Below are 17724 nucleotides of genomic sequence, written 5' to 3' on the forward strand. Positions count from 1 at the left end.
ATTTGTCTTTGGCTTCATGCCACATAAATGCTTAGGGTAAACCAGCCGCATTTGCAGATGGTTCTTAGAGGTGTTGCTCACCAAGACAGTGGAGGGACACCTTGTGTCTGTCAGGAAACCAAATTAAAACTTTTTCCATTGAAGTTTGTAAACAAGCTCTGTGGAATGATAACAAATGCAATAGTAAGTTTGCTGTTGGAAGTATGTTGGTGGTGCATCAAAGTATTTGTCACACAACCAGGGCTTTCTTTTTCAAGAAGGTGTCATAGGAACAGACTTGTGATCATTGTTATAAGGCAGTTATAAACAAATCATTTCCCTGCTTTGGTGTTTCATCAATATTTTTCCAGAGTAGCTTTCTCCTGCCATTGAGCTCACAGATGAGAGCTCGGACTCAACGTTTTTTTTTTTTTTTTTTTTTTTTTTTGGTTTTTACGAGACAGGGTTTCTCTGTATTGTTTTGGAGGCTGTCGGTCCAGCCTAGCCCTGAACTCACAGAAATCCGCCTGCCTCTGCCTCCCGGGTGCTGGGATTAAAGGTGTGCGCCACCACCACCCGTTGTGGACTCAACCTTACTTGAGGAAAAACAAACACAGGCTTAGGGTTACTGCGGAAGCAAAACACTTAACCTGAGCTGCAATGCTGAGTGTTGCTGAAAGAACTCTACATTGTAGAGAAATTAAAAATTAATCAGAACTAAGGTGAGCTTGGAACAAAGACAGGCAGGTTGAGGTCAGGAAATGAAAATCAGTGAGGAGTTAACTCTTGGAGCTAATGAACCAAAATGAGACTAGAGAAGTAGGGCTGTGAAAATCCAGTCCTGTAGGAGAGAGAGAGAGTCGTTTACAAAGGTCTTTATATTTGATACTGGAGTTTACTGTATCACCTGAACCTGGCTTTGAATACAGATCAGATTCCCAGGAATCCACAAGGATGACGCCAACTAAGAATCTAAGCAATAGTGTAGAGGGTACCTTAAATTTCCTTGCCCTATAATGAGATTGATGACTACCTTACAAGCCATTCTAGAGCCTTCATCTAGTAGCTGACGGAAGCAGAAGCAGAGATTCAGAGCTAAGCACTGAGCTGAACTCCTGGGGTTCATTTGTAGAGAGGGAGGAGTGGTGAGCACAGGGTTCAAGACCATTCTGGGGAAACCCACAGAAACAGCTGACCTGGGCATGTGGGAGCTCATGGACTCCAGACTGACAGCTGAGGAACCTGCATAAGACCAAACCAGGCCCTCTGAATGTGGGTGTCAGTTGGGGAATTTGGGATGTCTATGGAATCACTGGCAGTGGAACCAGTATTTATCCTTTGTGCATGAACTGGCTTTTTGAAGCCCATACCTTGCTCAGCCTAGGTACAGGGGAGACGGCCTCAGATATGCCCAAATTATGGGACAGAGTTTGATGATTCCCCATGGGAGGCCTCACCTTCTCTGAGAGGTGAATGGTGGCCAGGATGGGGAGAGGGTGGGAGTAGTAGGAGGATGGGAAGGAGAGGAAAATTGGATTGGTATGTAAAGTAAAACTGTTTTTAATTTAAATGATAAAGAGAGAAAAAGAATACAGATGACACAGAAAAAAGCAGCAAATGATTGCCATGGCTAAACCATCTCTTCAATCTGCTATGCCATTTCAGAATATCATGTTTTATAAAGGAAGTATGATTATGCAGTTAACCTTATCCATATATCTATTCTTATCACTTTGCTCTTGGAAACAATGCTAGTAATCAATAACCAATAATCTAAATAATCAATTTCATACTCATCTCAAAGAATGCATTTTCAATGAATATATTCTTCAAAGTGTATAAGATGCAGTGTCTACCATCAAGTGTCCTTTGCTCTTGGTGGGTGACTAGGAAGCATTCAAGTGGTTCAAGGCATACTGCTAGTGGAAAGAGTGACTCCAGGAACAAAGTTTTTCCAATGGTAGAAGTACTAGGCATACTAGTATAATGATGAGAAAAAGGCAAGGGCTCTCCTTATATCTGCGCTCTAGAATGAGAAAGATGAGGAGGGTAGTGTCAATGGACAAGGAAGAAGCGAAGGTGTGTCTACTCCCAAGTTAATAGATGTGAAAGCAATGATCACCCACAGAAAAGAAAGAAGGCATCAACACTGGGTGTTCTTGCCATTATCGACAAATTCAACTTTATTCTTAACACCTGGGTATGGGTTGCATACTCCAGAAATCCACTTTATTAAGTAAAATGGATCCCATACAGTATGATAGCCATTCCTTAAACAGGGATTTCTTGTTAATTGAATACAAAGCAGTAATAGCCTGAAGGATGTGTGTTCTGGTTTGCATGTACACATGACATTTAATGTTTGGTATAAAGCATAACATTTTCACTCTAGTCAATGGCTTCTTTTTTAGAAATTTGTCTTTTCCATTTAGCTATCTCTTTCTGACTTGCTCTTAAACAGCACCTTCTACTCTTATATTGTTGGTTGTGAGCCTAGCCTTTAACTGCTGAGCCATACCTCCAGTGCACCTTCTTCTCTATGAAGAGTAGGTATTTGGCTTGGCATCTTTATGAAGGAACCATTTTTACATTTTTCATAGTATTTATGTTTAAACAACCTTCTACTCATGGCAATTAAAACATAATCCATTTATTAGAGATACAAACATCTTCTTAATATTTTAAAATGTAAGACGATGTTATCAAATTCTTAGGAATACCCATGTTGATGAAGAGGAAAATACGAGTAATGATATTATTAATTTCCCCCAGGATCAGCTAACAGTAATTATTCTAATTTTGGTTTTTCAGCAGGATTGGCGAATGGAGCCAGCTGTGCTCACTCTTGACAGAAATAAAATCAGTTCAGAGAATGTATGGTTTGAGTTAGAATATGGGTTTGTCTGTCTTGAAGTAATGGCCCTCATGTAATCTCTACCCAAGTTCCCAGGAAAATGATCACAGTTTACTGAAATGAACAAACAAACTAAAAGTAACCTGCCCTTGAACCAGTTAGAAAATAACTAAAGATGTTTTTACCATTGGCATCCTAAATCCAGTTTGAGGTTAATTTCACAATCAAAAGATTATACCCAGCCTCAACAAAAAAAGCTTGTGAACTCACATTTTAAGAGCATTCTTTCAAAAATAAACACAACTAATTTAATTTCAACTTCTCCAAACTTTCAACAAAAACATGTGGCAGATGCTTGAAATGTAGAGATCAAATTCAAAATTCCAGGCATACATCTTTTTGTAGTAAGAGAAAGAAAAAGTAAGCCCATAATTGGCCTGATTTGACTGTTTAATTTTTCTTTTTCTGAATTCCATAAATGGAATTACATCGTAATTCCAATTTCTGGTTCACATGGTATTTATAGTTATCTACCATTCTTTGAGATATTGTATAGCTTTTTCTTTGTACTAGACTTTCCAAGATTTTTCACCTTCATCTTCATACCCAATAGACTGAAATCTTTGCTGGGAAACTGATGAAGATTACATGGTTTTAGGTCACAAGTTGAAAGATTGCTAATACTCACAGACATTCCATGTCTAGGAATGTTTGTTAATTTGAGACCCCTTTCTCTCCATGTGTATCTTTAATCTCCCAACCAGCTGTCTCCCATAAAAAGATATTTCTGTTTTTAGTTACAAATCTGTTTTAAAGATAAAATTCACTCATAAATACACAACCACATGCAAAGACTTTTTTCTGCTGACACTATAGAAGTATCTCCAGATGAAAAATATTAAAGTTTGTTTAGAAACAGGAATTGCATTCTCTTACCCTTAATGAGGACCCTATGTTCATAGGTTTTCAAGGACTCTCTGTGCCCGTGTCAGGTCCTCGGTTGACAAGCACCATATTCGGTTATTTCTATCATTTAGTCTCTTATCAAGAAAAAAAAAGATTGGTAGGATCTGATTTCAGGAATTTACTCCTGTTGAGTATTTCTGAATTGAGGAAGTAACACTTTGTAAAAGCAGGTAATAGCAGCATAGACAAAACAAAGAATACCAAGCATTCAGTGGTTACCACACATTTTCTAGGACACAAATTGCTTACTGACATTATTGTTCTTATTGGGCTATGGGTTCATTACCCCACAAAGACTTGGGCGACAGTGGGCATTCTCTTGTTTTTTCTAAAACCTAATTCTGTGCATGTAGCAAAATAGTTAATCAACGATGAAGCGTATTTGCTGCCCATAGAATTGCTGTAATACCTGTAAGTCATATAATTATACAAAAAGAAAGTATTGTAGACTTCCACTGTTCTCTGGAGGCCTATGTTGTTATTGATTCTTGTCTCTTCCTCCCCAGTTCAGCTAATCTGAAAATGGGCTCTTTCAGATCTTCTTTTTCAAAGTTTTGTTGAGTAAAGCTTCCACAGCCATGCAAGATTACATGTCGAAATACATTTAATGACTGAGACCACAACTTACTGTGACCACAAGTGAACAGAGGCAAATGAAGCAGATGATCGCCCACCCACCACAGACTACATAAAGGAGTTGCTGCCACCTCCGTTTTACAGACAAGAAGATGGCAGCCATAGGATGATAAAGCATAAGGCTCACAGCAGAGTTCCCACATTGTTGACATTGAAAGCATCAGCTGTTCCTTGCATTCGATGGGACTGCACTCTTCAAATGGAAGAAAAGGAACGGGGGACTGTAAACGAGTTCTAGAATGTGTCAAGCTCTGTGGTTTATTATCATTTAATCTACTTCCTCTCATTTGAGCCTGACTTCGGAAGAGATCTATAATCTTGTTTTAGGTCTACAGACATAAAGTTTGCATAACCTTGGTAAACTGCCTAAGGACTTGGAATAATTTCATGGCAAGCAGCAGAGATCTCCAGGTTTTATGAAATGGTGTCCTTTGCTCTTCATTTAATAGCCCCCATCACAGTGACAAACCACAATTATCTGTCACGGACTATGGGATTATCTAATCAGGTGGACATTCTCATCTTTGGATTTCATGATACACTGTGCCTTGAAGCATTAGCACTGAGCTTAAAATCATCCTTCTCTCTCCAAAGTAGCTTTTGCCTGGTGATTCAAAGGCTATTTTAACAGGCCTTTGGTCATAACAGGGCCACAACATGACTCTGTCTTCTTATCTACCAATCTTACAAATGATCAAACCCACTTGCACTCTAAGAGAATTGTTATCTACCAATATCCTAACATTTCAAATGACAAAATCCAAAACCCTAGAGGTAAAAGCATTGGAGAAAGCTTTCTTCATGATAAATACTTCACTTACCTGAGCACACATCCTACCCTGCTTCTGTTTTTCTTCTCATGTCATCTGATTTTTCCCCTACAAGATGCATCTCTATGGGATACATGCCTATTATCCATAATCACTCAAATTGCTCTGAATAAACTGTGTGTATATAGGAGTGTGTGTGTGTGTGTGTTTGTGTGTGTATGTGTGGTGCAGTATGTAGTGTGTACATGCATGTGTGCATAAGCATGGTGGGGGACAATTATGATGCACCCTTAAGGAAAGATATGTGTATAAAGATTTAAAAACTTAGGTGGCTTTAGCCTATTCTTAACTAGTGCTCATTTTGTTCCCATCCACATTTTTCTCTTCATTGTTTACAAAGTCTCCAAACATGAGCATGATATTTTGTCATCATAATCCCATCACACTAGTACCTCAATGTGTTAATTTCTATCTTATGATAGTGGGAAGAACCCTGTAGCAACAGTGGTTCTTCAATGTCATCCAAGTATCCTCACATGACATTCCCCATCCATACCTCTGTGTGCTTCAAAGGCTAAGACAAACTGGATTTCGTAATGTTTCCTACTTTCCCCAGTTCCTCTGGTTGCCTCTGTGTCTCTGAAAGCACCATCCCTCTCCTTGAATATTCTTCTGGGGCAGAGTTGGGTCCAAGTCTATCTCCTTTTTTAAAACTTTTTTTTCCAATTCTATCTCCTAATGCCAGTAGCTGCTTTTTGCTTACAATTTGCCCAGCAATGTTAAAAGCAGAAGATTCTGTTAAAAAGATGCTCTGTGTGCTCATCAGTGTTGGGGGCAGCCCAAGACCGTTTGCTGTATCTAGAGTTAGATGCTGCAGTGAAAAATGAGCTGACAAACTTCAAACTCTGCAGAAACCACTGGGGAGAGAATCTGGCAGCTCAGCAAGCCAGGTTAATGCCTGAATTACAGAATGTTCATGAACACCTTCAGCTGCTGGACTGCACTCTGAACAAAAGTCTATGAGCTGGGCCCAGGTGCCTGCCCTGCCACCACCCAACTGAGAGCAGTGGGCTGTCTGATTCTGGAAGGCCCTGTCATCTATCCACCAGACCCTGGGGAATCACTTTTTTCTATTTTAGTTGTTCCTAAAAAGCATCCACTGGGTCTTTCCCAAGGCACATAGGAGAAGGAGAACAAAGACCAACAGCCAGGCTTTGCTTGGCCTCAAAACTGCTTTGCTTCACAAATTAAAGTTCCTGTTACATCACTTGTGCTATTATGTCACGGTTTGGGTTTCCTAAAATAACATCTGATTAAAGTCACTAGTGGTGAAAGACACAAAAAATGGTATTTATTATACTTGAGAACCCTGAGCACTTGACATACAGTAACTTTTTGTCTCTGGTTTTTGAATAAAAGACATCTTTCACATTTTCAGTTAATGAAACGGGTGGTTGGAAGGTTTATATAATTTACACAGGTGTACAGATGGAGCATTATATAAAGTACTCAAGAGGTCAGGGCATGTTAGAGCATGCCTGCATTACTAGCACTCAGGGGATGAATGCAGGGGGAACAGAAGTTCAAGGTAATCCTTGGCTTCATAGCATGTTTGAAGCAAGGATGGAATATGAGAGATTCTGTCTCAAAAACTAGTAACAATATAAGAAAAATACAAATAATGAACTCAAGGCTACACAGATGCAGAATTTGACTACAAATTGCTCTGGTCCACACTTCGGGCACTCCAACACCACCACTATTCTTGCACTTTTGCCCCATGGGAGTTTTCTGCAATGATTCTGAGCCTGAAAATTAAGCATGTCAGAATATGAGCATTGTACATGATCATAGGGCTAGAGCTACAGCTCCTCTGAACACTGGTCTAATGTATCCAAAGCACTGGGTTCAATCCTCAAGGTGATTATATCTTAGTTATTTTTCCTGTTGCTGTGGAGAAAACTGACAAAAGCAATTTAAAGGAGAAAAGGTTCGGTTTGGCTCATAGTACTAGGGAGGAGCCCATCATGGCAGGAAGTCCTTTGGCAAGAACTTGAGCTAGCTGGTCACAATATATTCCTAGTCAAGAGCAGAGAATGATGAATACTGAACCTCCGCACATTTTCTCCCTATTATTTATTTCAGGGTTCCAAGTGGTGTCACTCCCCATGGGTATTTCCACCACAGTTACCCCAGTCAAGATAATCCTCAAGACATGCTCAGAAATTAAATAATCCCTCATAGTTGTGCTGGAAGTTTGTTTCCCAGATTGCTCTAGACTTTGTTAAGTTGACAATACTAACCATTACAGATAATAAATAAAAATGTTCATAAACAAAATTCTTTCTAACACAGGACAGCTTGACTGAAATTTGGGTTTCTCTCTACACTGGCTAAGCATACAGTTTCATTATTTAATGGAACCCATTGGAACTGCACTATGTGTGATGCCAGGAAGCTTCCAAAAGTTTGGCAAATATAGGCAATATCCTTGGAATATGTCCTGGAATACTGTCTGTCTATTTCCATGAAGACTCTAAATGAAACATGGATTAAGCCAGGTCTAGAGCCTTCAGCTCTGCATTCTGCTCCCCAATCATCACCTCCATGTTCTCCTCTTGAGCTCTTCTCTATGCCTAGTTTGGGAATTGACTATAATGGTGAAGTCTTATTCTCAGGTTTCCAGTTGAAGTGACATCAATATTTGCTTTGTGAAATATCGCTTATCAGCATGTTTGATTCACATAAACATTAATCCCAGCACCAGAATCAAGGAAAGCTGTAAAAGGCCTGACCAATTTGTGCCAGAAATAATTATGTATGCCTATAATCTTAGCACTTAGTATTAAGGAAAGGAGGTTACAAGTTTATGGTCAGTGTAAGGATATCTGTAAAAACCCAAATCTGAACAATTCATTTAATTATAATTTGAGATTATCCTAAAGACTAAATTTCATCACATTTTCTTTTTCCGTTTCCCTTCCTCACAAATTCCTTCTCATAGTTTCTTCTTTCCTCATTTCCTTCATAATTAAGATCTACTCAATATATATATATATATATAGTATATATATATAACCTGATTTCATTAATAGCAAGAGCTTCCTTTAGTTTCAAGCAATACAAATAGCATAAGAAAAGCATCATATAAAGCAAAAATAGTTCCTAACACTCTCTCTCCTTCTTTCTCTCTCCTCTCTCTCTCTCTCTCTTTCTCTCTCTCTCTGTCTCTCTCTCTCTGTCTCTCATATACACCTATATTATTACAATAAAGATGCAAGTTGTTAAGCCAAGGGTATGACACTCTGAGGGTATAAACAAAGGAGGCATTATTTAAGCTAACAGCATTCTTATGGAAGTAATATATTGGTTAAGGTATCTGGGTGAATAGAATGTTAGACACAGTTACGAATTCTATATGATAAGTTTGCTGGTGATTATCAAGGATTTGTAGCAGAGCATCTGAATCAACAAACTGGAAATACACCATTTTATTAGAAGCTCGGAGACTTAGCAACTAAACCAAACTTAGACACAAGAACATAGTTTTCTTTCTAAGTCACAAAAAGCACATCTTTATCTAGTGAGTGTGCTATAGTGGGAAAGCATAAAAGAAATGCTCTTTTAAGAGTGCTCAATCGCAGACCTGCAGCACTCATATCATGCTTGCACCAAATATGGTCAGTCAAAATCAGCTGGGAATGGCCCTTCAACCTTTGTCATAATAAGCTTCCTTGGGAATGGTGAATGAAGGTCCACAATACAATCATGGCCAGGACAGACACATGAAACAGAGAACCGGGTATTCTGTGTAAGTAACAATGGTCAGTGTCATCAAGATGAAGTCAGCATGGCAAAAGAAATGGTAGATGGTGATTTGGCAGGGGGCAGATTCTCGGGGCTCTGAGATTTGCCTAGAGTTCTATAGAAAGGAGAACAGATGGGGATGAACTCATATTTTGCATCATTTTCTGGTTGTGTCCTTGTTTCCCCTTGGCTTTATTTGAGTCTTTATCTACTTCCAATATAATTTTCCTTTACATATTGAGTTACATTTAAATTTTCTTAAATTTAGTTTGGAACAAGATACAAGATATATAAAGGAAACACACATTAATAAATGGCAAGTGTCAATTTGTAAAACATCTTCTATTATCTGAAACTGTCCAACCACCAGGCACCAGGTCTCTTGGAGATCACATTAGTAAAAGGGCAGGTGCTTTTTGAGAATAAAAAACATTGCAACCCTCTTTTTTCCCACTTTCCCAATCCATGCGTCATGAAAGTAGAACATCCCCCTGCCTTATCAACCTTGTCAAACTAAAGTATTAAATAAAAACAAATGACATAAGCTATGCTTCAAACGTGGATAGTTTCCCAGTTTATTTCTGCACTGGTTCATTTCAGTGCATGGAGAATGTTTTCCTAGTCTTTAACTAGAATTCATGGTATAAATTGGCTTTGAGTCCAGTAGATTTTGGAAAATAAACCAGCCAATGGTTGGAAAGTAAATGAAAGAGAGAGTGTGTGTAATTTAACAACAGTGCAGGTATAGAAGGAAGCCGGTCCTGCAACTGGGCACATTGAGGACAGCTGTTCTACACATTGATCTCTCAATCCTAGCTCCTGATTTATGATGTATGTATGTAGCTTACATACTGCGTGCCTCAGGGTTTCTCTTTTTCTGCCTGTAAATCAATGTTGGGCTAGGGTTGAGAAAAAGCATGTTAACTGATATTTCAAAAAAGGTTGGGACATGTAAAAAATCCATGAAAACCTAATGTAGTTTTGCACTGTGGATTTTTAACAGAATTATCAGCTGATACAACAGCTGCCAAGCTCACCATTCCATAGGCAGGGGTCTGAGCTTAAAAGCAAAGATCTGTTTTCAGTATTGAGCTTTGGACTATATTGGGGTGTTATGCAAGTACCTATTTAGGGACTACATTGATATAACTCCTTGTAAAAGACTGGATGAGGTTACTCAGTAAACCCCATATGTATGTATGCAATTCATCCTGCCAGCAATGTCTACTGTAGAAATTAGTAATAGATGGAGTCAGGAACTTTGGAAATTTAGTCTTTGCATGTACCCCATTCATGCTTCCGAACATCTTACAGTTATTACAAATGTTATAAGCATCTGCATGTTCACTCATCTGATTATATTTACTATGTTTCTGTTGCATGTAGAAACTATGCTAGGTGCGAGATACCTAGCAGTGGACGTGATAGATGGGGCTCCAGTGGGGTCATCAGGCAGTCTTTAGCATTTTTATTACTCTTTTCGTTTTTTCACAGTTTATGTGAAGGTAAATTTGATCTGCCTTCTTTCCATTAGATGTAGCATTCTTCATATACTAGTTAGAGGGCAGATTTGATGATGTTTCTGGCATATTAATTCATGGAATCCCAAGGAACTGGGCTACTAAATCATTGTTCATTCACACTCCATTAATTCACTTGTTTGTTCACTTTTTAATGCATTCACTCATCCGTATATCCATCTAGCCTCATTCATCAGGGCTGACAAAGACTTTGTGATAATGGGATATGCTTTATATGTTTAAGTTCAAGTCAATTCCATAAATGAAAAGACCCTGTGGCTTCTTTATGACAGGCAAGGCCAGCTGGATCTGTCTGGGTAGAAACTGTGACTGTAGGATCACATGTCACTTTACAATTGATGATTGAGTCAGGGGCAGAAATGTAATTCCTAACATGCTCACTTATTTGGGGGAGAATATTCTCACGGGCTCCTGATGCTGTTGAGAGCATCCTTTTCTGAGACAACACAAGGTGTGCTGACATCTTCCTGTGATTGACTTGTTCTTGCTTAAGGATATTTCCTCCACTCCTAATGGCCCGTACCCTGGCCAGATCTGCTAAGACTGTCAATTTTCTTGAAAACAAGGCTCTGGTTTTATTGCCACTTATGTCTCCTAACTCTTCCTGCTAATGATATTGGCCCTAATGAGGATTAAACAGTCTGATTCCTGGCAATGAGGACTGTAGGGACCTTAATGTTTCTGTAGCCATTTCATGCATGTCTTGGCAATGTTGCCACTTACATGACTGAGACACTTCTGCAAAAGTTGCAAGATACAGTGTTCGGGATTTGCTGAGGTGAACTATCTGAGAAAGGGAGACAGAAAAATTGAGACAGCAGGGGCATATCATTAGTTCTCCACATCGAGAGAATATATTTATGTGCATGGTTTAATTCACAGTAGCCAAGAAATGAATGGAAGCCAAATGAATGTATGTTTCTCAGACATATTATGACTTTTGATGGCCACTTGTGTGCCAGGAATGGTCATAGTAGGTTAACCAAGCTCACTTGCATCCAGGCACAGTGGTTTCCATAGCATGGATGCTCGAGAACTGGTAGTTGTTCATCAGTCTCTGTGGTGGCAGCAGGAGCAGCAGTGTTTGGAGTTGTTAGAAATGCAAAGTCTCAAGCCGCACCCTAGAGTCACTGAATGAGAATCTACATTTTAACTAATAAGAACTGAAGTTTCATTCGTGAAAAGCACTGCCTTTGGCTCCTACTACTGTTTCTCAATTTCTGCCCTTCACATGGCCATATCTCTGTGCGTATCCAGGAAAGCCACATGAAAACCAAACAAAAAACTAAACAAAATTATACCTTATCCTCAAGAAACAGTTTTTATTAAAATATATGTCATGGAAAGAGATGTTTTAAAACTGAGTAAATTTTGCCACAACTATACATAATACTTATTCTATATATAATAACTATTCTATAAATAGTACTTGTTCATTTCTAACATTTTAAATAGGCATCTTACAATATGAAAATGTATAATTGGAAAATATAAGAACATTATAATATATATATATATATATCTCAATACATGAAAAATTGGAAAAAATCCTTGATTAAAGTCAGTGGCAGTGTACCATTAAGGAAAAAGATGGAAAAAGTAGGATGACTTACTGGGAATAAAGAGCATCAAAGGGAGTTAGAGAGTTATAAGATATTGGCCTCTTTAATTATTGTCTCACATATGTATATAATTATTCTCTTATACACACACACCTGTGTGTGTGTTGGTGTGTGTTCACTTGGTGCTACTCAAATGTCTATGTGTTCAGGGTTTACTGCTTGAAGTTGGATCATCTACTGAGGCATTGATTGTCTGTACCTCTTCATGTAGACATAGGGTCTCATGATATGTCCCCCTTCCACATTGGTGTGCGAACTGGATTTATCATTGTGCAGTTCTTACTTAGGTGAACATAGTTTTGAGATTCCATGACTATCTCACAGCAGCTGTCCTTGTTCCCTGGCTCTTACTGTCTTTCAGACCCCTCTTCTGCAATATTCTTTGAGCTCTAGGTATAGAGATTGTGTAGTAGATGAATAGTTGGGTTTGGGCACTTCACAACCAGCTGTTCTCTGCTTTTTGACCAGTTGGGAATTCCTGTGATGGTCTTCATATAGTGCATAAAGAAGCTTCTTCAATGAGAAGCGAGAGCTATAGCTATCTGTGGGTATAAGGATGAGCATTTAGAATGTAGTTAGAAATTATACTGATTAAGGAAAGTGGTAGCAGCAGGTTCTCCCCTCATGTCTATGACCTCACCTGCACAGGTAGTTGGCACAGCTTCAGAACCAGGAAAGATTTCCTGTTTATTGAGTGGGTTTCTCCTGTCTTTTATTATCTTAGTAGATTATGAGCATTAATTGGTAAAATTCTACGGAGTCTCCCCTCAAGTGAGGGCTGACTGACACCCTCAGTTTTGGGAAGGAAGCCTATAGAGACAATGCATCATATAATTCTTCCATCATAGCAAGAGTGCCTGCCTGTCTTCAGGATGACTCACCACTGTCAGAGTTCATGATGGTCATCTGGTTAGATGTGTTTGTTAACTTCTCCACTGTAGAGTTGTCATTTTTCAGCACTGAAATATTTGTTCAAATGGGAAAGGAGGGGACGTTTAGGGTTCCTCTTCCAGGATAAAGTGTCCAAATGGATTGCTTGGAATCTTCCTTACAGATATGTCAGTTCTCCTGAACTCATTTACTTCTTCAGTAGCTTGTTTGCATTAGGTTGGAGTCATAAATGCTCATCCTCAAAATTTTCATCCATAACTGTTTTATTGCCCAAAGGCTCTAGTGTCTCTTTAACCTTCTCTAGTTACTGTTACTTTGCTTATTATTACTGACTCCCAGGCCCTAGAAGACGCTCCAAGCCTATCCTGGCAATTTTCTCTTTTTTTTTTCTGTTCCCATTATAGAATAATGTATTTCCCCAAGAAACTGTTTTCTTTTATTGGACAATGGTATTAGAAAGTATATTCCAGATACCAGTTATTCTTATTTCCCATGGGATGTTACTGTATCTAATTATCTGAAGCTGGCAGAGCAAGAAAACATATGTATATACATAAAAATCTACACATAAACACACACCCACACACAATCTATACCAGTGCTCTTCATCTGAGAAACTTTCATATGTATTCTGAGCACATGTAGATTTAAAAAATAGATATGTAAATCAAATGTTTGCTGATGGTAAATTATTTAAAAAATATTTTAAAACAATTCTTTGGTTATGCTCTTGGGTGCAATAACAGTGGGAATGTTAAAGACGTAATGAACTACTTTTTGGTTAGATTTGAGATCCACTCCCAAAGATAAAATATATGGCTAGTACTATAAATTGAATTAAGAACCCATGGTTGCAGAGCTCACATACCACAGAGGTGGTGGTGCTAAATAGACACAGTATTAAATTGCCTTCCAAATTCAGGTCTCTATACCCATAGATTAGTGCAGCTCTCAGTCCTAATCAGAGAAATTTTGTTGTACAGTGGACTGTTTGTTAACACACAAGCTCACAATTGGTCTATGTGCAGATGGTGTTAGTGGAGGATTCAGTCATATGTGGGATATCTACATGCCCTGCCAACCCCAGGATGAGAGACCATCTTAGGAAAGGTACTGGAAATACTGTAAGATTAGGATGTACATGAGTGAAACTGTGTCTTCTGGATCTGACATGATGGTGGTTCACAGCACTTCGGTGGCTTAAAAAAGATCATGCTAGCATGGGGGGTTGGGGGTGGGGAAACTTCACAAGCCCCTGCTCCCAACAGGAATCTTGACAGTTGGTGCTTCTGTAGGAAAGAAAGCCATTTTTCTTAAAGGATGAGCTCCATGGTAGGTTAATCATTCTGTAATAGATGGCCCCACATTCATAAATAAACATGAAGTACAAATGGGGACTTGATGGATTATTTTAAAGAGGGGGGCATAAAAGAGGGAGTATATCTGATCAATGATAGGAGGAAAAGAGAAAGTGGGTATGATCAAAATCCTTTGTCATTTATTTTTGCCTTTTTTAGTTTAAAAACAAATATTCTTTGGAATACATATATTTTACTATTTCTTAGGGATGAAAGTAAACTTGTCCATGAAAGAAATGTTTATTTGATTTTGTAGAAATAATTAAATTATGGGCTAAGTAGATGGCTCAGCAAGTAAAGGTATTTGACACCAGCCCTGAGGTCTTGAAGTAAGTGCCTGAATCCACACTGTAGAAGGAGAGAGATGAATCTTCAGCTTTTCCCATGCTGTGCCATGCATTCATCCACATATATATACACATACACCACAAAGAAGAAAGAAATCAAACAATCAAATAAAAGTAATTAAATCTTGACTGAATAGTTGATGATGCAGGATGTTGAGAATCTTCAACATTTTTTAAAATTGATATGCAGCGTTGATATTTTGGTTTTATAATTGTCAATGCCTAGAAAGTTGCTTCATATAAATATGTAGCATGGAATGCAAAATATGTTTAAGACTATTTCAGAGATTGTCAGAAATTTGCTTGAATTTCAAAGCAAACACCATTTAATAACCTTTTACATTTTATTTATATTGTGTGTATGCATGCATGTGTGTGCATGCATGCATGTGTTTGTTTGTGTGAGAATGTATGGTATGCACATGCTATGGTAATGTGTCCAAATCAGGGAAGAATTTACATTAGACAGTTTTCTGCTTCCTCAAGATATGTCTCTGGAATTGAACACAGAACTTCAGGGTTGGAAGCAAGCATCTTCGTTTCCTGGGTCATCTCTACTACTTAACTAATTTTTTTTGGTTTTACGAGACAGGCTTTCTCTGTATTGTTTTGGAGGCTGTCAGTCCAGCCTGGCCTCGAACTCACAGAGATCCACCTACCTCTGGCTCCTGAGTGCTGGGATTAAAGGCGTGCGCCACCACCGCTCAGCTCACTTACCTAATTTTTAAAAATGACAAAAACAGTCAATTCAAACAGAAATGATTAAATCACACTTTCTCTGCAATACAATCCAAAGATAATTTGATACATGCTAATGAAAGATAGTATGAAAATAGTAAAAATCATTGGGAATAGAAGCTGTCTCTGGATCTCTTGCCTGCTCTTGGAACTCTTGTCCTTCTACTGGGTTGCCTCTCCCAACTTTGATGTGAGGGTCTATGCCTAGTCTTTCTGTATCTTATTATACTGAATTCTGTGGATATCATTGGAAAGCCTATATTTTTGGAGGGGGTTGTTCATTTGTTTGTTTCTGAAAAGAAACAGGGAGAGTAGATTTGGGAGATAGAGGAGGTTGGGACGAGTGGTGGAAGAGTAAACTGTGGTCAGGATGTATTGAAAACAAAATAATTAATGAATAAAATATTTTTTCTATAAAAACAAAACTGTATATGCATCATAAAAGCACAGCATCACGGCATTAACTTGAGTTTGAGCTAAAGTGCTTTAGGCAGTACAAACCAGGCATAGTTTGAGTTTAGAATCAAGGCTTCAATGAACATAATATGGGTGCGAGCTTCTGAGACCACCTCAGATTAATCATGTGTCTAATTCTAAATTACTCTTTGGTTACTGTAATTCAGAAATCTTTTACTTGCCTGAATTTCCCAACATCCACACTCCACTATGCAGGTGCATGCACGACTGTGACCCAGAGTTTGAGAAGCTGTGATGGTCATCTCTGCTAAGTTCACATTTGCTCCTACTATTGTCTCTGCCTACAATCTGTTTCCACACTGATAAGAAGATTCTCTTCCCCAGTGTATCTCTCTGTGATTTTTTCCACCTCAAAATGCCAACAGAATGCAAGTCTGGTGCCATAGCGGGCAAACTTTTACTTAATTATTCAATTTCAATGAATATTGGACTGAGAATATGGGAAATATTATTGCCAGACAGCAGTGCTTAGGTTCTTATCACTTTATCTCATACACGTCTCTCATTTGGTTTATCCTTGACCCCTTCAGTGAGGTCATTTAATGTGTTAGCCAATTCTTTATATTCATTCAGAGATTTCTTGAACTCACATGTAATATGTCAAACTTGGCTTCATTTACAAAGCTCTGTAAATTTTACTAAATATGTGGTATCAAACATCCACTTCTTCAGTGTCATAGAGAAGAGGTATTTCATCTATTATACTGAGACCCCTCATTCAAAACCCTGTCAATTTTTTGTCCCAAATAAGGGTCTCACTGTATAGTTTTGGCTGGTCTGAAATGTTCTTGTTAGATGAGGGTATCCTTGAACTCACAGAAATTCCCCTGCTTCCGCCTCCCGAGGGTTGGCTGCAACACCACACTTTGCTACCATTTGTGATGTATCTGTGGTTTTGTATTTCTTAGAATATATTTTTATATATCAGATTCATACAGTACGTATATATTTCAGACTGGCACTTTTAGATTTAGTGTGAACTTAATATTTATACACAAGTTCTCTATCTTAAAAATTCTCTATTAGTGTTGACAATAATGGCATATACCCAAAAGATGCCCATTCATACAACAAGGACATTTTCTCAACTATGTTCACAGCAGCATTATTTGTAATAGGCAGAACCTAGATGCTCCTCAAGTGAAGAATGGATAGAACCAGAAGAAACCATCCTGAGTGAGGTAACCCAGACACAGAAGAAATACACAGTATGTACCCAGTCATAAGTGGATATTAGACACAGAGTAAAGGATAACCAGCCTTCTAGTTCCATCCATTTTCCTTTGAATTTCAAGATTTCATTGTTTCTTGGTTTTTTTTTGTTTTTTTCTGCTGAGTAGTACTCCATTGTGTAAATGTATCACATTTTCCTTATCCATTTTTTGGTTGAGAACCATCTAGGTTGCTTCCAGGTTCTGACTATTACAGACAATGCTTCTATGAATATAGCTGAACAGACGTCCATATGGTGTGAACGTGTGTCCTCTTAATAGAAGAGGGGAGAAGGCGGTAAGAGAACATGAGTGATTAGGAAGGTTTAGTGGGAGGAAGAAGAGACAAAGAGAGAAAGGAAAGAGATACCTTAATAGAAGGAGCCATTATGGGCTTTGTGATAAATTTGACACTAGGGAGATTTCCAGGGATTCACAAGGATGACTCTAACTAAGAATCTAAGCAATAGTGTAGATGCTACCTTACATGCCCTTCCTTTGCAAATGTGGGTGCTTTTGTATTTGGG

The sequence above is a fragment of the Mesocricetus auratus genome, unplaced genomic scaffold (assembly GCF_017639785.1).
Source record: "Mesocricetus auratus isolate SY011 unplaced genomic scaffold, BCM_Maur_2.0 Super-Scaffold_100714, whole genome shotgun sequence".
NCBI classification, from domain to species: Eukaryota; Metazoa; Chordata; class Mammalia; order Rodentia; family Cricetidae; genus Mesocricetus; species Mesocricetus auratus.